Source organism: Bidens hawaiensis, unplaced genomic scaffold, assembly GCF_021521415.1.
Source record: "Bidens hawaiensis isolate Kalapana, Puna unplaced genomic scaffold, B.hawaiensis_p1.1 tig00014652_1, whole genome shotgun sequence".
Classification (NCBI taxonomy): Eukaryota; Viridiplantae; Streptophyta; class Magnoliopsida; order Asterales; family Asteraceae; genus Bidens; species Bidens hawaiensis.
The window spans coordinates 69014-93321 of record NW_027492281.1 but is presented as its reverse complement, the minus strand read 5'-3'; the positions used below and the strand labels follow the sequence as shown (position 1 = coordinate 93321).

Sequence of the window (24308 nt, the reverse complement as noted above, 5' to 3'; positions counted from 1 at the left end):
AGACAGAACCTCTAGCGTAAGAACATGTCTCTATCACTAAAAGAGCCACCTAAAACACCACCTCTTTGTTCCATATGCAAGCATAGTGTTCCAGTTTTTGGTAGATCAACACGAAGGTTCAGCCATGAAGAGATCGAGAAAGCGACCGATGGATTTGCAACAAGCAACTTCTTGGCGGAAGGTGGATATGGTGCGTTTTGAGCGATGGATAGGTTATGGCGGTTAAGAAACGTAAGATGGTTAGGGCACAAGGTGCAGCTGAGTTTTGTTCTGAAGTTGAAGTGCTAAAAAGTGCACAACACAAGAATCTTGTCATGTTGATTGGTTACTGCATTGAGAAGGAGTGGCTACTTGTGTATGAGTTTGCTTGTTATGGGTCTTTTGGACAAGCACTTATATGGTAAATGTCTCTCCATTCCTTATTTATATTATTGATTCTGAAACATAAAAAATTATTTTTCATATTATTTTTAATACACTTGTAAATATGATATCCTATTATTTCTTAGCACTTATCTTGAAATATTTTAAGCAATACTGTGACAAAAGCAATTTGTCAGTGTTAAAATTTGCATAATTTTTGTATGACCATGCTATGGGTGTAAATGAGACGAGCTCGCTCATGAGCTACTCAGATTGGCTCGATAAAAGCTTGAATCGAGCCGAAGTTAAATGTCGTTATCAAGCTCAAATAGGCTCATGAGTCTAAACAATCCTGCTAAATTTAATTTTTATTTAATATATAAATATAAATTCACATAATAACTTATGTATAAATATATGATTAGAATGACTAAATATGTAAAAGCTAATGCAGATGTGTATAAATAACATAATTAAATAATAAATTAAAAAACGAGCCGAACTTGAGCTCGGCCGGACCCTCTTGAGCTGTACAAAATTTGTTAAAAGTGCTTATTATTGTAATTCTAGTGCATCCTTTAATAACCTTATTATTGCATTGCATACCCTCATGACCATTTATGAATAGTAATCAAACTTTTGATATGTGCAGGAACAATTAATGATGGTAAAGTGATGACTTGGGAGAATAGAATGAAGGTTGCATGTGGTACAACAAGAGCCTTAAGATATCTTCATGAAGACTGCCGTGTCGGTTGCATAATACATAGAGATTTCAGGCTTAACAATATACTCTTAACGCATGATTTTGAACCAACGGTCAGTCATCAAAGGTCACTTAGCTCTCTCTTTACTCATTTTCTTGTTCTAGTTTTCTTTATTGAAAAATGGTGCATTCTTAACATAGGTAGGGAGATTTTGGACTAGCTAGATGTCAACCGGATGGACGATTAGAGGAAGAGACGTGGGTTGTTGGTGCATTCGGGTATTGATTTACCTACCTGTTCACTATATGTTAGTGTTACAATAATATGGTAATTCATTGGAAGCGTTGTTCTATTATTTTACAGTTATCTGGCTCCTAAGTATACACAAACTGGATTAATAACAGAGAAAGCCGATGTATATGCATTTGGGGTCGTCCTTTTGGATATTTTAACTGGCATCAAGGCCACTGAATTCTCACGAACCTCTAGGCAGCAGTATTCTTCTGAGTGCGTAAGAATCTTCATCAATGCACGTACTCACAGCATACCGATTAACTGATCAGTTGGATTCTTGTGCGCATTTTTCAGGGTCGAAGTTTACTTGTGAGGTGGCGGAATACTGAATCTTCTCTTCGTCAGTACACTTACTTGTTATTACTATTGCTTCCATCTCCTCAAGCCACCTCACATTTGTGATGGCTCCTTTATCTCCGTGAAACTCCTTTGGTCCGTAATACTTGAAGTTTTTGAACGAACATCCACCGATTTTGAGTTTCTTTCGTTTCTTATTCTTTGGGTTATCGTTATTAGCTGTAGAGCTATCATAAGCTTCTTCCTTTCTTGAAGGAACATATTTACTTCGATTCCTCTTGTTAGATTTTGGTCGACTTTGACTCATAGAAAAGTCCTTCATAGCTTCCTTAGTCATCTTTTGAATTTCTTCTTTATATTGGGCGGGAATTTCATTATCCTTATCTTTATTGTTAATGTTTTCTTTGTTCACAGTTTTCTTGGGAGGACTATTGTGAGAGTTTGCACTTTCTTCTCTTCTCTTGTTAGATTTTGGTCGACTTTGACTCGTAGAAAAGTCCTTCATAGCTTCCTTAGTCATCTTTTGAATTTCTTCTTTATATTGGGCGGGAATTTCATTATCCTTATCTTTATTGTTAATGTTTTCTTTGTTCACAGTTTTCTTGGGAGGACTATTGTGAGAGTTTGCACTTTCTTCTCTTGACATACTACAATAAAATTTTTAAAAGATAAGTTTAATATTCGAAGAATTCAAAACATATCTTTTATTTATCTTATTATAGTAACAAGGGTGCATATTATTTTTATTACAATTATACTCTCTACAATTACTAATGTTCTATTTCTTCCAGCGGATAACTAATTTCTTAATCTTGCTATCTTTCTTGATAGTCTCCTTTTCTTTTCTTCCACTTTCATCTCTTCCATTATTTCTTCCTTTTGAGTGTGAACAACGTAGGAATATTGAGTTGCCGGAATATTAAAATATTCCAGGGGATATTCTTCTGGATAAGTCATTACTTCTTCCTTTGGCGTCATTGGTTTCTTGGATCTACTTGATCCTGCTCCATATGTGTTATGATTGGGAATTATTTGAGCTAGCGGAATGTCAGAATCATAGGAATCTGAATCTTCCTCCATTTTTGTTTGGCATGTACTTTCATCGCTAGATATAGGAATTGGGAGAAAATACGTTCCCATAAATCCTTTTCCTTTACCAGATCGAGGCTTAACGGATTCTTCGCTAGATTGACAATCGGACATCTGCGCGAGGTTTAAGTTTAGAGATAGGTAGACGCTCCTATCTTATTTGTTATATCTTATCCGTATTAGTTATGAATGATTTCTTGATATTTTTCAACTAAGTATCTTGTTTGCTTGAATCAATATTCGTATAATAAGTTTTCAAAACTTATCCTTAATCAAAGCCTAGGTATAATTAAATACCTAATTTGCTAAGATTGATGGCTCTGATACCAACCTGTCATGCCCCACTTTAGGGCCTAGGCGTGTGACCAATAGTTGGTACCTATTTTGTAAATACATCAGAGTTGCGGGTTTTATTTCAGCGGAAGTCTTTAATAAAATATTATTACTTTGAAAACTTATTAAAAAGTCGGGTTTAAATATTCGTCCATCGTTTAAAATGCATTTCTTTAGAAAACATAACTCTTTATAATATTGTGAAATAAAATATCTGAGCCATCAGATAGCATCTAATGACTATAACTCCAATCTTCTATTCCTTCTTGCTTGTGTGTTCTAACCTTTCTTGTTTCTCTGTAACATGGGTGGGAAAATACGTCAGCACAAAGCTGGTGAATAACGCTGACTCTAAAATCTCTTTTCAATACCTTTGTGAAACCAACAATAATACATTTGTGACTACTCATTAGGCACCCAACTAAATTGGGATCAAATTACCCTAAGTACCTTGTACAATTAATTATATACACAATATCATTTCTCTGAACAGTTCCGTAGACCTTCAGAGGCATGTTGATGATATGCATGGCCTCGGGGAAATGCCGAGTCACCATGTATGTTTGGATCTAGACACATGTATACTCTTAATCAGAGTGTCCGTTTCTTATTATTGTACACAAAGCATTTAAGGATTCGTAAATCCTATGCAAACATTCTGACTCAATATAAAAAGGTTTGGGATGTATTCACCTTTTCTGTTTATAATCAGTTTCTGATACTGATTCTTGTTTCTTGTTCTCTTCTTCTTGTTTTGTTACCTCGGACCTATAGTACGAGAATAACCTTTGTATAAATAACTAGATCAACGATCTAGCTTTAGACCTTTAGTCTATTTCGTATAGCTTTTAACCTTGATAAAATCATTTGTTTCTTTAAAACATTTAGACCTTTAGTCCTTTGCTTCATTTACCAATTATATGCTACGTTTCTTTTTCAAGAAGAAACGTCTATACTGAGTTTCTTCTTCAAGAAGAAACATTAATTTCATAATTATAATCTCTTGTATTATATTTCTTAGTCATAAAGAAATACTATTTTGACTATAACCTTTGCTCAAGAAAAATTATATTATTCTTAATCGTAATCAAGGTTTGACTATAACTTCGACTATGGTCTATGCTGTTTATAATAAAATAATAACTTAGGCAGAACCCCTTACCTCACACGGGTATTCGGAGTTAGATATTCCTAAGTTTATACGGGCAGCACTTCTACTCTATGCACGTTTATCGAGGCGTCCTTGATCCACCTTTTCTTGGCACGCAAATCGAGGCAACGTTCGAGTGTCGCCGGGTCGTGCACGTACTTCAAGACGAACGTCGGGTTACTTTTGGGTGGCACGCACTTCGAGGGTTACTTTTGGGTTACTTTTGGTCTAGTCCCATAAATTTGAATTTCTAATTAATGTCCATAATAATGTTTTGACCAACATTTACATGAAATATATATCAACATGTTTCCGATTTACAAGTTACCGTTCATACTATTACAAATTCAAATTTCGTTCTAAATGTTAAAACAACTCATAACTTCAATTCTTTATTTTTGTTTACCGTAATAGTATATAGTTTTGGTATATCATAAAAAATTAATTTGAAATTAATTATCCATAATTTGCATAATAATAAGTTCTCTAAAATTAATTGCCGATAATCGGTAGATAATAATGAGTTTACTAATTTACATAAATAAGTAAATGAAGGTCTCGAATTTCTCTATGGTATTGCTCTACATTTTTGGTACATTATTTAAATTTGAATTTCTATTTATTCTCGATAATAATTGTTTGTCAAACATAATTGTTTCTATATATGTATGACTAACATAAGTAACTAATTTATACCAAATTCAATGCTTTGAATTTGGTAATTCTAAACATTTTTTGTGTATTATTAACCATTAATTTATAATTATAGTCCATATTAATAATAATGATTTGACTAAAATATATAATTTTATATACATTTAAATTTTGACTTTATTGTTACACTTAAACAACTTAATCTAATTGTATTTATAAAGATTAATAAGTTAAGGGCCGTATACAATATATACAATATACAATATACAATATACATTTAAAATTTTACTATAGTGTCAAGGACCGTATTTTCATAAATTACAAAAATATCTCATTCACATTATGTTTAATTAAGACATTATTAAAATTATACTTTACAAGTTCGTTATTATATATATTTATCTTATAGAATTATATTCTAATATTATATTCTAAAAAGTTTGTTATTATTTACAATAATTTACAATAGTTGCCAAATGTTAGGGATGGGTTTATAATTTACAATATTTACAATAAGTAATTTCAATTTATTTCCCCCAATTCAAATTCAAATTAACTTTCCGGTAATTGTATACATCTTTGGTATATGATTTAGACTTTATGTTATAATAATGATAATTGATAATTATTTGACTATAATTTTCAACCTTTATATGAACTTTACAAAAATAAGTTATAGATTTTAATTAACAAATCGAAATTCAAAATTATCTTCCAATCTATTTCAATTTTAAATCCAATATTATAATCTCTACAACTACTACGAATTATTTCGTACTTTCGTTTTAAATATTACTCGGGTCTGAAATATATTGTTAATTCAAATACTATCATTTGGAACCATATTGAACTATGACCCGTGTTTGAAAAAATTAAGTATATATTTTGTAAGTTCTTATGTTAATGTTTTTATATTTTCAACCTTGTGTAACACGGGCTCTAATCTAGATATCAATAATCACGATTATTTATTCCCATAAGAAAAAATTAAGTATATATTTTCAAGTTCTTATTTTATTGTTTATATATATATATATATATATATATATATATATATTTCGTAAAATAGCTATTTGTGAACATGGAATGTTTCTTAATTTATTCATATTATTCCCATAAGGAAAAAAGAGTTTTCTAAATAATTCTATCAGAAATTCACAATTCTCAAAATGTGGCATTTAAAGAACAAAATATCACCAAATGTAATGAGAATTGACATTAAGTTTTGTAATTATCTCTATATTATTTAGTAAAAAAATTATCTTTATTTTAATTTTTTTCAAATTAACCAATTTGATTTTAATTTTTGTAACTATTTCTAAATTAGTAGTATTAATCAGTAAAATTAGAACTGATTTGATTTCAATTTTTGTTATATGTCATTAAACTTTGTAATTATCTCTATATTATTTAGTAAAAATAACATAACACAAGTTTATTATTTTGATATGTTTTTTATTATTCATAAAATTCAGCCATAACCTTCAATTTAATATATGTAACTTCAAAGTTTAATTAGAAAAAATTTAATAAGAAAATGTACATTTATATATTTTCGTTTTTAAATAACATCCTTAATTTATGCTTAATATATATAACATATTTAAACCTATTTTAAATTCAGAATTTAACCAATCTTTCAACAAAGTTTTAAAGATTTTAATACTTTTCATAATTTTAAACCAATTTTAAAATCTTTCTATAATTTTTTGAAGTTTTCAAATTAACCGATTTGATTTTCATTTTTGTATTTTTTTAAATTAACATATTAGTAGAATTAATTAGTATATTTATTCAAAATCGGTTTTTGTGCAATGCTGAAAGTCAAACTGTATAACATATTTTTCTAAATTTCATATAAATGGTGAGAATTGGAATTTGATATTCTATTAGATATATATATATATATGTATATATATATATTGTTTTTGACATTTAGAAATAAATATATTAATAGATTTAGTTGAATGTGACATTAAAATCATAATAACTTTAAATATTTGGTAATGCTTATTAAAAATATTATTTTTATTTAAGAAATGAATATTGAAAAATTATTATATCTTATAATTCATGTAAAATTATCATTTATTTATAAGTACAACATTTTTATTTCATTATATTTATATGATGTTACATATAACTTATGTTTTAAATATGTTCCACCGTGTGTAACACGGGTACTATCCTAACTTATGTTTAATATGTGTGTTTGTTTAATATGATAGTGAAAAAATGTTATGGTATTGTTGATCATTTTGTTGCATTTTTTTTAAAAAAAAACATCTGAATTTTTAAGATTGTGGTTATAAAGTTATGTTAAATTTTATGATTTTCTAAAATGTTATTCTTATGAAATTTTATAATTGTCTACATTTATATGGTAATTGTTACATTCACACATTTTGTTTTTAGTTTTACATAATCCTCTAGATATTAATGTTAACATAAACTCATTATGACATACATTAATATTTTCGTTTCATACTTAATCAGATTGCATGGTTTGCTTCGTTTTTCAGGTTCTAAAGCAAAATGCTTTTGTTTTTCGACGGAAATTTTTATTATCATATGTATTCAATAATTGTTTAACATAATTTATCCACAAAAAAGTTATAAAAAACGGATGAGAAAGCTTTGGCTAATTCCTGAATGATATATGTTAGGAATCAGCCATATGTCAAACACACTTAAATGAAAATTAACATGTTATTAAATATTGATTAAGACTTTATTTTAAAGATCAATTAATTATAGTATTATGAAATACTAAATTTAGGTTTTTTATTGTCATAATAGTTTGTTTTATAACATAATTCTATAATATACTTATAAGAAGAAATGTCTTATATATTGTTTATCTTTTAACATTGATGTGTAATAAATGTTAAAATTGATGTGTAAATAAACACGGGTATTATCTTAGAGTAATAAACATAACAGTTATTTATGTGTAATAAATGTCTTAGATAGAGTTTATCTTTTTAATCAACATTGAAATAAAAATTTTGGTTTATCAACATTGTAGAATTGTTTTATTGATTTGGAGATTAATTTCCTTTGTTTGCTTATTATTGTAATAATGGTATAAGTTATAAAATATTTTAACTTTTCATTTATCTTTGTTAGTCTTGGTATGTTTTTGTATTTGATTTAAATAAGTTATGATGTCTTATAATTCATGTAAAAGTATCATTTCTTTATAAGTATAACATTTGCATTCCATTAAATTTATATGATGTTACATATATATTACGTTTTAAATATGTTTCACCGTGTGTAACACGGGTACTATCCTAAATCAATATTAGAATCTAATGATATGTTTCTTTTAAGAGATTTGAATACCTTGAAACTTGCTAATGTTAGAAAAGAAATGATAAATTTTGATTTGGAAAATGAAGTTAGTGAGAAGGTAAAATGGTTGTTAGATTGTGAGAACTATGAGTCAAATTTTGATGATCTTCTAAATTTTTTGGAATCTGAAGGTTAAGTTTAAGGTAACACTTATTCAATAACTTAGTTATGTAGTTGATTACTCTAAATTTTTTACTTTCATTGTTTACTTTGTGTTTTCTGTTTAAGCTATTAGTTTAGTTCATAACTAGAAACTTTAAAAAACGTACAATAAACTTACATAATCGTTTATTTTGTTTGTCAGGTTGTGAATGTAATTTGCTTTTTTTGGTGAAATGTAAGGCCACGTTACCAGTGCCCTAAATTTGGTGTTGGATTTACTCATAAACGCAGTTCTAAATATCAGAGTTAATTAAAGCTTCACGCGGAATATAAACTTCAACCATAAACATTACATAACTTCCAATTTTTGTCTTATCAGACATTCATAGTAATTTAAAAACAAAACATAGTCTTTTAAAACATCATAACATTTCCTTGAGACGCCAGTGTCTTCAATTCGATGTCATGTGTCCTCGTCAAGCGAACTGCCTCATTCTACTCACCTGCGTGCATACTAAAAGTCAGCTACGCTGAGTGAGTTCTAGTTAATCACACATAATACAATACATACACTTACCTTCCATTATGCATCCGAGGATGCATAATAATTACTTTACTAACTTACTTTCATTACATAATTTCATACATACATTCATACTTTATTACTTTCATACTATATAATTACTGTCCATTCTCTCTCAGATATTATTAGGATCTGGTCCCTCTTCCTTTGTCTATCTCATATATTATTAGGGTCTGGTCCCTTTCTTGTCTATCTCAGATATTATTAGGGTCCGGTCCCTTTTTACTTCTCTATCTCATATATTATTAGGTGAGATAGTATTAGGGTCTGGTCCCTTCTATCTCAGATAATATTAGGGTCTGGTCCCTCTTTCTTCATCTTCGTACATACTGTCTTTACATACCCATAACATACATACTTTCTTTGATATTCATTCATATTCATATTGTACGTATATCTATCATACACATTCATCTATCATAAACATACCTCCCTTGTTAGCATGTGCAATATCCGAAGATCGTTCACATACCGACAAGTCTTCATTCACATTTAAGATATACATACATAACATATAAACCATACAAGGCATACACTTACCAGTTAAGGTAAGTGTATTAACTATCACATCGAGTATGCACACAGCCCCGAAAACATAACAAGAAAATGGGGCTAGAACTCACCTGGATTCTGTTGCGTTCACCGTTAATAGTAATCCCCTTCTTTAATTGAGCACGGCTAACTATTATTTATACATGAGTGTTAATCATCCGCATACTAATTAAGTGGGTTATATAGTTAGCCTATGTATCATCTAAGTTGGGCTTTCTGTTAGACTTAGGATAAAGGGGCCAGCTTGTTAACTATCTGGGCCTAACTTGACTCAAGACCAAAACCCAACAGAAAACTAGTCAGCCGAGAACTCTTGGCAGAGAACTCAGCTCGTGACCGAGAACCATGGTCTTGACCGAGAACCCCATGGCCGAGAACCACCTAGCCGAGAACTTGGCCGCCGAGAACTCTATTTGGCCGAGAACCCGTCTTGGCCGAAGTCTCAAGTTGACCGAAAACCATAAGGGTTGACCAAGGATCTTCACAGTTGGCCGAAAACTCCCAGCTCAGTTTATTTCCTATCTTAGGTTCCCACCTTGCCCAGCTACTTGTTATAAGATTCAAATCATGAACCTTTTTCCCTTTATTATCATCACCCATAATTGTTTTACACTCGATAGTAATCCTTCATCAAGATCTAGTCTATATTAGGTATAAAGTTTGGACCTTTAATCCTAAAACATTCTTTAAGCTAGATCTAGGGTTTCATTCATGAACCGTAACTAACCATGAGTCCTATACGTCCATATTATTCATCAAGTTTGAAACTTTATGATTTATCTAGACCCAATCTAGTCTATGTTCAATTTCCATGGCTAATCGTTCATAATAATGCAAGCTTTAAGATCAAGAACATACCTTTATATGGTTACTAGGTTACGGCTAGCTTGTTATGGAGTATTGATCTTGTATCTAGCTTGAATATCTAGGATCTATCAACAAAAGGTTCGATTTTTGATCTCGGCTCCTTGTTCTTGCTTGCGGCCGAAATGGAAAGATTTGTAGGTGTGTTTTGGTATTTAGAGAGAATAAGATGGATAAGTAGGATGGAAATGGAAAGATTTAGGGTTTAAGGGGTTTTTATACTCCCTTAAGCCCATGGACCTAAGGCCCATCTTTTCTTTTTAGTCCATAATTACTCCATCTAATTTACTTACTTATCTTTCTCTCTTAACATTATTTTATTTACTAACCCAAGTAAACTTTTCCATAATATAATATTTAAAATATTATTATTTGAAATTTGGGATGTTACATGGAATTTTGAAGAAGTTGATGGTTCGGAAAATTGACTCTGACATATTTAGATCTTCTTTTGGTCCCTCCTTTTTATGTGTATATTTAGTTTGTTTCAGTATTAAACTTGTATTAAGACAATCTGAATAATCAATAGTTTGGTTACTAAGTTATGTTTATTATGTGTGTTTGTTTAATATGACAGTGAAAAAAATATTATGATTTTGATGACCAGTTTGTTGCATTTTTTAAAAAAACATCTGAATTCTTAAGATTGCGGTTATAAAGTTATGTTAAATTTTATGATTTTCTAAATGTTTTCTTGTGAAATTTTATGATTGTCTATATTTTTATGGCAATAATTACATTCACGTATTTTGTTTTTAGTTTTACATAATCTTCTAGATATTAATGTTAACGTAAACTCATTATGACATACCTTAACATCTTAGTGTAATACTTAATCAGGTTGGTATGTTAAACACCGGTTGAAATTAGATAATACAGTTTAAAAACTAATCGGGGACTCAATTAGACAGAAAATTTTGAAGTTCATACTAAGATAATATTGTTTAAATATTTTCATGACTTTGCTAATATAGACAAGTTTGCATAACTATTAACTGTTTATGTAAACAATGTTACTCTCTAATATTTTGTTTAGGCCATATTAATGTTAATATATGGTTATCTATTTATGAAAATTTATGGTTGTCTATATTGATTTTATTATTTATCTATTTTCAACCCATGTGTAACACGGGTACTATCCTAGTAATATACTAGTGAATGATCAAAACATGCCATGAGGGTCTCCTTTTAGAGGGAATTCTAATTTGGCAGGTAATGCTAAATATAAATGCGTAAATTAAGAAAATTCGGTGAGATACGCTTAAAGACAAAATCAGGAAAGAACTGAAAATAGCTAAAATTTCGGGGATGTCTTTAGTGATAACATGAAAAGATGGATTCCATGTCCGAAAGTTGGGTCAGACTATATATATCAATCAATCAATCATACCCATCAATAGCAAAACTATAAGTAGGGTATGGGGAGAGTGAAATGTAGGCACAACGTACTATATCCAATGGAATGGAGAGGTGGCTTCCAGAGAGACCATCAGCTCTAAAAAAATATGTATGAGGGGGTATTAGAGGAAATCAAAGTTCAACAATAATATAATTAATAATAGCACGTAGTAAAAATAATAATACTAATACATAAATAGATAAAAATATATAATATATGAAAAGAAAATAACATAATGGTGTGCGACCAAAAAAATAAGGTAAAAAGAAGCCCCTAAGGTATTCCTTTATCCTTAATAAAATCCTTAACTTAATTTCTACGTCTCTAAGAATTCATATCCTCAATCATGTCCTCGGAAAGGTTTAGGTCTAGCAAATCATGCATAATCCTCTCCTCCCAAGTCAATTTAGATTGGCCTCTACCCCTCCTCCCCTCTATAGTAATGTTTTCTACGGATCTAACAGGATTCGTCGTTTGTCTTCTCTTCACATTCTTCACATGTCCAACCCATCTCAATCTCCACTCTCTTATCTTGTCGGATATGTTAGCTACCCCTAATCTCTCCCGAAACACATCATTTCTTATTCAGTCTAACCTTGTGTGCCCACACATCCAACGTAGCATTCTCATTTATGCTACCTCCATCTTCCGCACTTGTTCCTTCTTGATGGCCCAACAATATGTTTCATATAACATTGCAAGTCTTACTGCGACCCTATAAAATTTTCCCTTAAGTTTAGTTGGGAATCTCTTGTCGCACAATATACCTGTGGTTGTTCTCCATCTACACCATCCTACCTGAACTCGATGGGCTACATCATTGTCTAATTCCCCATCGCTCTGGACAAATGATCCTAGATACTTGAACTTCGTTACCTTCGGAACCACTTACCTTTCTATGGTGATCTGACAACCTCATTGTCATTTACCTCACCAAAATCACATTGGAGGTACTCCGTCTTAGAGCGACTAATCCTTAAACCTTTGTCTCTAAGGTTGTTCGCCACTCCTCTTACCTCATGTTTAGATCTTGTTTTCTCTCAGCAACTAACACAATATTGTTTGCGAACATCATGCACCACGGGAGTGTCTCCTGAATCGAATTTGACAACTCATCCAAGACTACTGCAAAAAGAAACAGACTCAGCGCTGACCCCTGGTGAAGACCTACCTCCATTGGGGAAAAATCAGTATCCCCCACGGGCGCATAGACACTTGTTGCACTCATGGTATACATATCCATAATTATCTCTATATATATCCTCGGGACCCATCTACCCTTCGGACACTCCCAAAGCACTTGGCGTGGCCACACTGTCGTACGCCTTTTCTAGGTCAATAAACACCATATGAAAGTCAGACTTGCCAGATGATCGTCTCATTGACACATTTGCTTATGCTGCTTACTGGCCTCATGAGTCGTAACTACGCTCATAGCCCAAGTTATGTCATTTTATGTTTCAACATTTATTGCCATGTTTCCTAGGTCTAGGTAGTTCAAGTAAGAGTCTGCTAGCTTTTATATTATTTAAATCAGCTCGGCATCACTTATGCGATCTAAAATAACCAGAATCAGAATATCACATAACATTTTATATTACTCTAATAATATACATTTCGGTATGAGAGTTTCCATTGTTTTACTTATGTAATCCTCAAAAGCTAAATGATACACCTATTAATGAAATAAATATGTAATCTACTATTAATGATATATATTTGAGTTTAATCTATTACTTAACCATGGTGTTTGCAGGTCTTGAGAATATTGGAAGAGAACTTTAAAGTAGAAATGCAGATGCTTAACCATCATCAAGAATAGTCTCCACAATCTTTTTTAAAATCAAGTTTAGAAAGCTATAATTCAAGTAGGGACATATTATTAAATAGGCATGAAAAAGGTCAAACTCAAACCTATACGCGCGGTTACAAAACTAAGTTCGATATCACTCAAATTGGAGAGTCACCAAGATACCATTCTTAAAACGAAAACACCAAGACACGAGCGTATGAAAAGCGATGAATATTAAGAGTACTTACAAGGGTCACTCCAGAAATATACTTACAAGAGTACTTACAATTTCATTCATTCTTGTTTACATCCTTAATAGTAAAATCATTAATTCTCACAAAAGTCTTTTGACTTCTGTTAATTTATTCATTTTGTAACACTACTTGTTTATCTAACTGCAATGATTCAAGCCATGAACAACCCATATTTTTACTTATACACGTCAACCCTATTATGCATCGTCATCGTTATCGTACTCAGTATATCTCACCAATAGCAAAGCTATAGTAGAGTCTGAGGAGGGCAAAATGTAGACAACCTTACATCTACCCTTTGGGAATAGAGAGGCTGCTTCCGGTGAGACCCCCGGCTTGATAGTAGTTTTTCATCAAGCCTAGGACATAAGGCACATAACACTCAAACCATCGGGACACCGCCGATTGGTGCATGTGCCCTTGTCTTTCGGTTAAAGCCACCACATGATGCCTGATTTACCTTTCGCCATTTTTAACATTATTTTCACGAGATTAGCAAAATAACGTCAAAATTAGTGCAATTTCACTTTTGTCCACACGAGGTTCACCCATATATACATTATATACACTTAAATTCATTAGGTCAAATACATGTTTAAACCATTATCTAAACTTGTCAAATGAGGTCTTAGTTTGGCAAGTAAAATGAGGCAGTAAGCCTATCAACTGAGTCGGTGAGTTTCTCTTCTTTTTTTTCTCCTTTTCTTTTTACCTTTTTTTTGGTTATGTCAAGAAAAGATAACGAGTCAATCTTTTGATTAAACAGGTTGGCAAGTCAACTTGTATAACTAATTAGCCTAAGCAAATTCACACAACCCATTTTTTAAATACATTAGATACAACAAGCCCTGATTACTTTCGTGTTGTGTTCGTTTTTCAAGTCATGCCGGAAATTGGCATCCCTACAACTAAAATCCATGAGGCTTAGATGTTTTACAGCACCAGTATTCTTTTCTAGGGTTGTGCATGGTTCGGTTTTTAGGTAAAACCAAAACCGAAGTCATCGGTTATTTTTGAATATAAAAACCGTTCGGTTTCACCTTTTTCGGTTTTACAATTTTCGGTTTTTGGTTTTTCAATTATTTTCGGTTTGGGTTCGGTTATAGTCGGGTTTTTTCAATTGTGTAGACATTGCAAAAAAAAATTAAAAAATACAAAAAACAAAAAACATATGCATGTTATATGAAACTATACAGAATACAAAGTTGCTAGAGAATAGAGTTTAAAATTCAACAAAATTTCTTAATCAGAAAACACTAAAAAGTTTAGTTCTAATCTTCATTAATCATCTTGTTCATCTTCAAAGTTTAGTCTCAGGCTTCATAATCTTCATCACAGGGGTGTGCGTAGTGCGTTTCAGTGCGGTTTTTTACTACAATCGAACCGAAAACCAAATTTTCAGTTTTATGACTTTTTAAAACCGTTGGGATTCGGTTTTAGGTTTTTCGGTTTTGGATTTGGTTTTTTCGGTTTTCCAACTCGAGTTAAAACATTTTGGCCAAAAAAAAAGTTGACCCAAGATATTCAAGTTGGGCATGCTATTTTTTTTCTTAAAACTAATAATTAATAGAATATTGAATATTTGGACTTCAAATATTAAAGCTAATAAAAGATATATTTAAAATCAAAATACAAAATCAAAACTAAAAAAAAAACAGTATTATTAGTTATTACTCATATGTAGAAACCAAATATTTTTGTTAATAACCATATGTTAAAACTAAACAAATAGTTATCAATGGATTTTGTTTTAATGTTTACAGTTAAAATATTATGGCTATTTGATTTTTTTTGTTAGTTCGGTTTTTTCGGTTCTTAACAATATACAAAACCAAACCAAAACCAATATTTCGGTTTTTGCTAAAGTTTAAAACCAAACCGCCAGTTTCTAATTCAGTTTGGTTTATTTGGGTTTTTCGGTTTCGATTTGATTTTTTTAGTTTTATGTGCACCCCTACTTCATCACCATTAATCGGTTCGGTTCGGTTTTTTCAATTTTTTAAAAGTGTAAAAGCAAACCAAAACCAAAAATTCAGTTTTTCAAAAAAACAAAAAATTAATCGTCTATTAATGCTTCGGTTCGGTTTTTCCTCTTAATTCGGTTTTCTGCTTACCCCTACTTTATGCAGTATTTGGAAACGCTAAACTACAACAAAATGTATTATAAAACCATAAATACTGAAGTCCATAACAAATTTGCCATACTAAAAAAGCTTGTATTCAGAAACATTCTGTAGCAAACATCACTCGTAACGAAAACGTCAACAAAGATACACGTGATGTAATTCTCCCGATAAACTCAATGGTGTAAACCGTTAGTATTAATCAAAATACTTTCAATAAACTACCTTCACTTTCAGTTAAACATATTCGGAAGCGGTCTAACCGCCATGAATGCATCAACCATCTGCAACGAAAGATAATGCAACGTGTAAAATCTAACATAAAATTCTTATCTACAAACTAGAACTCTAAACAACCTAAGGCGAGCTTGGCTTGGCTCGTTTAAGTTACAGGAGCATAACTCAGCCCACTAATAATTTTTCAAAGTCGAGCTCAGCTCATTTACCATTTATTACTATTTAATTTAACTTGTGTGAAAAATAGGCTCGTCTATGCTCACAAGCATAGTAAAGCCCTAGCTAGTTTCAGCTCAGCTCGGTTCAAGCTAACAAGCCAATCTCTAGTGGCTCAAGAGCGTTTTGAAACCCAAATTATTTATTTATTTTTTACATGTTTTTCTATAGTCAACGTCGAAATAATATAGGCTTCAATCATGACCGGTTATTCAAAAATTAAGTTGATATGGGAAATAAAAATAATAAAAAAAAACTGTGCAGTGGTTCATTTGGGTCAACTCAAATTAGTCAACGTGTCAATTTAGGCCACCTATCAGTCAACGGGTCAATTAGTCAAAACGGTCAACTATCACAAAACAAAAAAATTGTCAGAATACCTCATCTGTTACTGCCGCTCTTGCTGCCCGGTGTCTTTCCACCATTTCGGTTAAAACATCAATTAATCTCTTCTTTATTTCACCAGTAAGCATGCGTCCCGAACCATATTCCTGAAATAATTAAATTTATAAAATATTTACTTAGTGCACGGTTGAACAAATTTCAAATCTTTACAACAATATAATGACATGAAAGAATAGTTTTCTTACCTTCCTAATATTTTCAAGTTCCTCATCATCCTCCAAAAAGAAACTTAGGTACTTGAAAGGTATATCCACCTAAACAACATGTCATATTTAACAAACCATATTAGTTCACCTATAAAATAATTGTATTCCAAAAACATATGCTATTCTTACAATAATATAGTTTTTAATATCTTAGAAAAATTGCAACCACACTTGAACAGTGTTAGGATTTAGGATAGTTCTTTGACTCATCCTAACAGGAAGTCAACCGGTCAATATTTATCAAAGTGGATATTATTATTATTTTTTCAATCTAGGGTATCAACATAAGTTTTAGATAGAAATAATTAATATACCTCAAGATTCACTCCATGCTTCCTATGATTCTCAATAGAATCTTGTCCTCCCGAAAAAGCATATTTGTTTACCTGTATATACGTTAATATAATCATCATACCATTATTAACAAGACATTAGAGATAAATATTTGGAAACAGTTAAAAGGCCATTTGCACATGAACATTTCATAATATATAATCAACTCAATACACGGATAATCCCTGTGCTTTACCTATATTATGGATTTGATACATTTCTTTCATAAAAATTACACCTTTAGTCCAGTTATTTAAAAAAAGATAACACATTTAATCCCCAACCTTGGACAGGGTATCTTTTTCTGTTAAATGTGTGTGAAATGACCAAAATATCTTTTTTTTAATTCCTAAATTAAAATATTAACTGTATTATACTCTTTATGCAACCCATGTAATACACTCGTGTGTGTGTGTATAACACAACCCGCACTTTTATTTTTGAACAATTAATCTAGAGATATTCTTGTATTTTTTTAAAAAAATTAACAAAAAGATAATCACATCCTAAGGTGGGCCTGTGGGGAATAAATGTGTTACTTTTTTTAAATCACTAGACTAAAGGTGTAACTTATAACTCAATATAAGATATAAGAAACACACCTTGTCCTTAATAACCTTATGAGAGTCAGTTACATATATTGCAGAATTTGGATCACTGGCTGACATTTTGCCTGTTTCTCCCTAAAATATGTAACAAACTAAATAAATACATCACAAATAAATAAATGCAAACAAAATACTTGATAACTAGAATATGATTTTATTGTACCTGAAGCGCTGGAAAGAATAATGACTCAATTAATGCAGGCTTATTATAACCTAACCGAGGTGCAACATCACGTGTTATCCTAAAATAAGGATCCTGAAATAATAAAAATATTCAAAAGCAATTATCAAAAAATGAATATTTTATTTGTGGTAAAAGTTTTCCATCCAGAAAATCATTCTCTATTTGCTTCATTTTCTATCTACTAATCAAATAAAGTATTACAACAACTTGATGATAAAAACGAATGCACTATAACCTGTTCAGTTATCAAACGGGTTAAATTAGTCAACTTAAAAGAGCGATTAAAACAAAATTCATGTATGCAAGCAATTCTATGGGCCAATAATCTTCACAATAGTTGTCATAGTTTCGCTTATTGCGAGCACTTAACAGAATACATTAATAGTGATTATCACCACTACTTATAAAAAATCTAGAAAAAAATTAATTTCTGAACTAAAATACAAAAGGAAAAAAAAAACAGAATGTACAAAAAGTCAACCTGGTCAATTGCACACGGAATCAAGCAGCGAAGTTTATCATTGCCAGAAAACAAGTGTGGAAATGAATTCAAGAATGATGGAACAGCCTGCAGAAAAAGTGTTCATAGAATTACCTAAAACAGTTATACAAATACTACTCCCTCCGTCCATTTGAATATGTCCTATTTTGAATTTTCAAAGTCTTTATTTATAAACTTTGACCTTAATTATATACTTTTTGTGTTATATAAAACTTGATAAAAATTATACCGATAAAAACATTTTTTAAAACATACTCAAATCATATAACTTTCATCAAGTGTTATCTAACGCAAACAAAATTATTTAAGGTCAAAGTTTATAAATAAAGACTTTGAAAATTCAAAATAGGACATATTCAAAGGGACGGAGGGAGTATAATTTTGCAACAAAAATGTTACAGACAGTCCAACATTACATAAAATGATTGATCATTTGATTGTGATTTAAAAGTCTAAAAAATATTGTTCCAGCTTCTTCTTGACTCAAAAAGCATTATTTTAAACTTTTAATCATATAATTTCCAATTGTAATTCAATGAAATACATAATTATGAGCAAAAAAATAAAAAATAAAAAATAAAAATGCTGACCTGGACCGGCGGGAAACTGACTTTTCCAATATGGTCTTCACCAGTGAAACCAAATATGCCAACAACCTGCATAATTCAAACAAAGCACATTCTTAGGATAAAAAGACTCTGATAGATAGCATTTTAGTTTTAAAACAGTAAATGGATAATTTGTAAGTTTATTGCTACTAAATCTCACCTTATTGTATGTGACACATTTTGCAACCCTTACCATGTTCTCATAAAAGGCACTGCAAGTGAGAATCTTTCTTTAGATGTTTTAGTAAATAGAAGCCAATAGAAATACTAAAGGATAAAAATTAAAATGATAAAAAAAATTAAGATGTAAAAAACTGTTATTTAAAAAAAAGGTTATTTAAAAAACTGTATTATTAAAATAATATAGATTTTCAATCACATTTAACATTTAAAAAAAATGGACAAAAAGTGTGAGCCAATCCAACCCAACCCGCCCAATTTTCAACCTTAATTATTCCTAAGCATACTCAACAAAATTAATACTTGAGAATTCTCCATCAAATACTATATATAGCTTTCAAAAGTTATCACATATCGTTACTTAGTAATGAACCAAAAGTTTCCAATACAGAAAAACTGATAAATTCAACTAGATACTTAGTGGGCCACTAGGGACTAGGGAATCAATTTGTATTTTCTATACGTAACATGATCGTTTACCTAAAGTTGAATTCTCTTATTCTCTCTATATAGTCGAGATCAAGAGCAGGCTTCAAACTTATTCGAGTATCGCATGGCTCACATTATTCCATTAAACTAAAAGGTAATCAATCCTACACAGTATTTTATAACATCACCCTCCTATTTATAATATATATATAAGCGATATCAAAGAAGAGTGTTATGAAGTTTGGAGTTGTATGGAAAATATTTATAAACATGTGGAAATCTACATGTAACAAGTTGTAAGTTACCCGCCAACATAATAAAAATCTGAGAAAATAAAGGTCCTTGAGACATCAAATCCACAAGCAATAATATCTTTTGGTTTCTTCTACGGTAAGATTCTTCCACAAGAACTTTTCATCATCAGTTAATTGTATAACTAGAGGAACCTTAAATGCATCCTGAAAATATCTGCAAAGCAGTTTGAAGAGTATGTTTACAATACAAATCCATTTCCCAATTGCATAAATAAAATAAAAGTACGTATAGGGTTACTTGGTGAACATGAAAGGAACAAATGCAGAGCTTCAGAAGAAGGTGTGTAAAGATAGAACTTTTCACCACGTTCATAAGCATCCAGGATCTGATTGAGCCAACAAGTAAGTTCATTTCATTTATCCTATCCTTGAGAAATTAAAAATACCTGTGGGCGAAGAATACGTTGCGGCGGAGAAAGATACTTCCCATGGACTCGTTCTTCCTCTCGTTTCATTTCTCAAACCTCAAAAACCCTTGTTTCAAGGATTTCTTTTTTTCTTTTTTCTTTTTTGAAAATTAAGAGAAAATTATGATTCTGGGTTTGTTGGAAATTATGGACCGGTTCATAATTTGGCTATAAATATAAGACTACTAGTCAGGTGCCCGCACGATGTAGCGGGAAACAATACTTAAAGGTTGTTAGCACGTCAAGCCAAGGCTAGCTCTAGCTCGACTCGAACTTAATACCGAGCATGACTAACGTTCGTTTAATTATTTTAAATGCTTGAATAACTTGAATACTTTTAATCACATTTGTATAAAACATATAACAAGGCAAAGAAATTAAAGTTAAGTAATGTTTGGATAAACATGAGGGGTCAAAGTTGTAATTATTAGCTAAATTTTGAATTTTAACAAGTTAAAAAGATAAAGGATTAATTATGTAGTTATATGAAAACATGACATTGTAAACATTTGTTATTTAAAAAACTTGTGCATTCATGCATTAATAACTTGTATATTTTAAACCGTCGATCTGTTTTGAAAAAAAAATTATATTGAAACGTTGACAAAAATATGCTTGTTTAAATAGGTATGTTCAGATTTTTATTAACCATATTTTTGTAAAACATATATGAAGAAAACTAAAAAGGATAAAATTAGAGTAAAAAATGGATAATCATGAGGGGTTAAAGTTGTAACTAACTCTTAAATTTATAACTTTTAAGTAAAGTTGAGGTAACTATGCTTGTAATTATGTTTATACAAGTCAAATGAACGTGGGTGATATGTGTGTAAAAGACAAATATATCCCTACTTAAATATGTACATAATGATAATAAGTTATAAATCCTTTAATATGAAGTGTCTTAATTTGCCCATGTGTATTATATATAGTATAGATATAGATATATATAATCTTAAAATAACATAAATAATAATATGTTGGAGAATACTTCACCTATCCGACCACAAATTAACAAAAACCTCCAATAGGAGGATTGAAAAGGCAGCCGAAAAAGGAAAAAACAACCCTCTCGTAATCCATTTGTCTCATGCCAGCAGGTCTTTTCCTACCGTTGCCGAGAGCCACCTGTCGCTACCGCATGATGCCGATCAACCCTACGTCACCATCCGATGTTGCCGCTACCGCCTCTCGCGCCATTGTCACTCTCTGTTTCATCGGTTCGTTGATGTGTGAAAATATATATGAAAATAATAAACACGATTCGCAACTATGCTTTAACCAAACAACATAATCTAGTTAACACAAACGGCAAGTGTACATGTCGCGTGTAGCAAAGAATGAGGAAGTTCGGGTATGGAACACAAGGACACTAGAGGTGGCTTGGATACTAAAGCCTAACTAAGTCCTGTCCTAAAAGGATTTTTATTGATTTTATTTTTAACTAATTTACTTAACTAAATTAACTATCTGAACTAACTTAATTTAACGAAACTAACAGAAAGACTTAACGGAATATAACTGATGAGACAACGGAACTACCTAGGCAGGAAAATTAACAAGGATTATACGAGGCTAGGATGTTAACGAATATTGAAACCGCTATTCTAATGATGAGCTATCATAGATGGAGCTAAGGTAATTGGTCACTACGGTCAGTTTTACAAGAAAACCCTATAACATCTAGATAACTTTTAATTCACGGTTGTTTAACTAAGTATAAATCACAAATCCCTCTATGGCTCGAGCTAATTACAAACCTAGAGGATAATGGGTAAATCTATAAATAGGACAAAATAAATTAATTTAATCAAAAGCTAGAAAGCCATCTCGTAACGGTTAATCTAAATTAACTAATCAAGGAGATAAGTTAACCCCTAATGTCTTGGTCCAACTAAAAGGGGTGAATCTACTAATTTGGATGAATAAAGAAACACAAACCCTAGTGGTACATCTACCAAGCTTAATCAACACACTCAGTAGCAATCAAGCATGCAATCGACGAGTACACGAAACTAGTTCATGCAATAATCAACTACACGAGGCTCATGAAACCTAAAATTCTTCTAAGTCAGCGGACATACACGGAATAATATCACAAATCAAGAATTGACTATAACAAAACAATCAAACAAACGTTAAACACCCAAAAGACTCGTTAAAACATATGTTAAACACAAAACCTATCCGAGCAAGTTTAGCTAACCATAGTCAAACCCCATAAGTAAATAGAAGAATAAAGTGTTCGAGATGATTCATAATCGGATTCCAAAGAGTTTTGAACATAAAACCGAATTACAAACTCACTAGACTCATTAAACTTCTCGATTCACGAACCGAATGCTCTTCACCTGAAGTAGAAGCTTCTCCTTCTTCAAAATACTCCTAAGCCACCATTCCTGTCTTTTCTTGTTGCGAAAGGTGTTCTAAAGAGGCTTAAAACTTTATATACATATATATATATATATAACATTATATACAATTAAAATAAGGGTTGTGTCGGTGGTCAAACCGACACAAACTTTAAGGTACCAGGATGTTGAGACAGACCGTCTCCAAATGAGGCGGTCCGTATAATGGTTGAACTCCTTGAAACGGCTTTAAATGTCTTGTGACGTGGGCGTAACAGTGTCACAGACCGTCTAATAATGAGACGGCCCGTCTCAAACTATTTTTTGTGAGTTTCTTCAGTTTCCGTTTCCAGTCCATATGCTCGGGATTTCACCAAAACTCCACCAATATGTTAATTTCTTGTGGATTCGACAATAAATGCACTAAGTACCCAAAATCAAGTGAAATAAACATAATATTAAGATAAAAGTGTGTAAAAATCGTAATATATAAATGTGTAAACCCGAGCATATCACTCGTTAATTAGCAACATTCGTTGAACCTCAGTGTCTCAACTAGTTATTCACAAACCGAGGTATATCTTTCTCATCTATTTTATTAGATAGATATTTTTTATTTCGTGCTCATGTCGTTCGTAACCGAATCCTGTCGGGTTCGCTAAAGTATTGATTGCTCGTTTTTATTCCGCCGCGCATATATTAATTAATTTGATTAATTTTTATTTGACAATATTTATTTAACCGGACTTTAATAAATAATTTTTGATTGATCACCACTACAACTAGGGGTGTTCATCGGGTGAGCCCGATCGGGGTTCGGGTTAATCGGGTCGAGTTAGTCGGGTTTGTCTTAAAAAATATCTAACCGACCCTATTATGGTTCGGGTTATTCGGGTTTCGGATTAATCGGGTCGGGTTAATCGGGTTGACCATGTTACTTTATAACTTGAAGTTGATTTTTATGTTTGTAACTAGTGGGTTGCATTTCTCATCCCACTCAAATTTCAATCTATTTCACAAGTAATTATCTTATAATTACATATAGGCTTGTAAATGAACCGAACAGACATGAACAAAGGCATGCCCGTGTTCGTCCTTTTAACTTTAAACGAATACGATCACGAACACTTAATCAAACAAATATCTATGTTCATGTTTGTTCCTTAAAAAATGAACATGTTCTTGTTTTTTATGATCGTTCATTTAAAATCTAAATGAACAGTTCACGAACATAAATGAACACAATTAAACAAAGATAAACGAACTTGAAGGAATATGCACATACATAAACGAGCGCAAACATACATAAAAGAACATAAATGAACACATTTAAATGAACAAAATTATAGACATATCATGGTGATATAATTTCTAAATGCAAATAATATTTAACATTTTTCTATTGATATGTG

General features: G+C 31.3%; 2 pseudogenes across 1 annotated transcript; one reads left to right on the top strand and one right to left on the bottom strand.

The window, feature by feature from the left end:
- Positions 1-215: 215 nt before the first annotated feature.
- Positions 216-1629, top strand: LOC143547167 (inactive protein kinase SELMODRAFT_444075 pseudogene; annotated as a pseudogene).
- A 14307-nt stretch (positions 1630-15936) lies between these two features.
- LOC143547166 (tryptophan--tRNA ligase, cytoplasmic-like) lies at positions 15937-20593 on the bottom strand (annotated as a pseudogene). The gene is made up of 12 exons (XR_013137727.1): positions 20525-20593; positions 20377-20470; positions 20130-20292; positions 19376-19427; positions 19198-19263; positions 18587-18673; positions 18085-18177; positions 17916-17996; positions 17295-17366; positions 16960-17028; positions 16750-16860; positions 15937-16200 (listed from the first exon to the last, which is right to left on the bottom strand). The product of XR_013137727.1 is annotated as a tryptophan--tRNA ligase, cytoplasmic-like (transcript).
- Positions 20594-24308: the final 3715 nt, after the last annotated feature.